Source organism: Frankliniella occidentalis, unplaced genomic scaffold (assembly GCF_000697945.3).
Source record: "Frankliniella occidentalis isolate FOCC.00 unplaced genomic scaffold, Focc_3.1 Scaffold127, whole genome shotgun sequence".
In the NCBI taxonomy this organism is placed as follows: Eukaryota; Metazoa; Arthropoda; class Insecta; order Thysanoptera; family Thripidae; genus Frankliniella; species Frankliniella occidentalis.
Genome location: NW_026267254.1, coordinates 157,676 through 158,986, shown reverse-complemented (window position 1 = coordinate 158,986; position 1,311 = coordinate 157,676).

Genomic DNA, 1,311 nt, shown 5'->3' with positions numbered 1-1,311 from the left:
GAGAGAGAGAGAGAGAGACGACTCACCAGACTGGGTAAAGTAGCACGCGCGTCCATCGACGAGTGAAACAAGAATATATATGTTCCCTGCAAATTTTCTGAGCGCTGAATCTACTGCTACCCGCATAAGAGGCCGTGCGAGGACCGAGGACCAGGCGTTGGCTGAACCGGAGGGCCAGCACCCGGCACGTGCAGGGGAGGCTGTGGAATGCCATTGGCAGGAATTCGACTGGCTGGTTTCATTCACCCACCTCCGGCCAGTAAGGATGTCTCATAAGTCATACTTCTTTGTTGAGGTTGGGCGAGCGTTCTGCGCGAAGGTGGAAGGCAGGAGTACTTTCTCCTGCGCGAAGGTGTAGACGGGTGTAGAGGACAAAAGTTCCATGGGACCGCAAAAAAATCTATTCTTAAACCTGAAGAATCAGATAATAATTCAAGAGAAACTTGTACCAATGCGATAAAATGGCAGCGCAACCTTTGACCATGTTTAAAGTTTCGCACTTGCCTACCGAGTGCCGCGAGAGCACTCTGGCAGTGTGTCCAGTGGTACAATGGGTGCGGGTTTGGCCGCACCGCGCTGGGGGTGTGGCAGCCGCGCGGCAGCACTCGAATCAATTGCCTGGTGCAGCAGCGGCTGGAGCAGCGGCTGGAGCAGCGGCTGGAGCAGCGGCTGGAGCAGCGGCTGGAGCAGCGGCTGGAGCAGCGGCTGGAGCAGCGGCAGTCATAGTGTTGTGCAAGGTGCATCTCCGGCCGGCGGGCCTGCGTGCCGCTATGGGATGGGGCCTGGATGGCGCTCGAGCTGGGCCTCGAGCTGGGCCTCGAGCTGGGCCTGGATGGAGCTGGGCGTGCAGGCCTCAGGTGTCCATTATCACAAGCCACGTTGGGAGAAAAGTAATCCTACTTTTACAACGGTTTTGTTGCGCTGCGTTTGTATCACTTTACTAGTACGGGCGACTGCGGCGGCTGCGAGGGTCGGGGAGGAAGCTTTCCGCCGTAATGACCAGACCAGAGGACTTCTCGGACTCGCATTTCCCTTCTCTTTCCTCCCTGTCTGACCTGACGACGGCCCATTGTTTCGTACTCCGTGCACAACACGCGTGCATGGCAAGAACACTGCTACAACAGTGTGCATGGCACATGACGTGAACACTGCTACAGAAGTTTGTATGGCACATGGCATGAGCACTGCTACAACAGCAGTGTGCAGGGCACATGACATATACACTGCTACAACAGTGTGCATGGCATGAGCGCTCCTACAACAGTGTACATGGCATGAACACTGCAACTACAATGTGCTATGCATGGCATT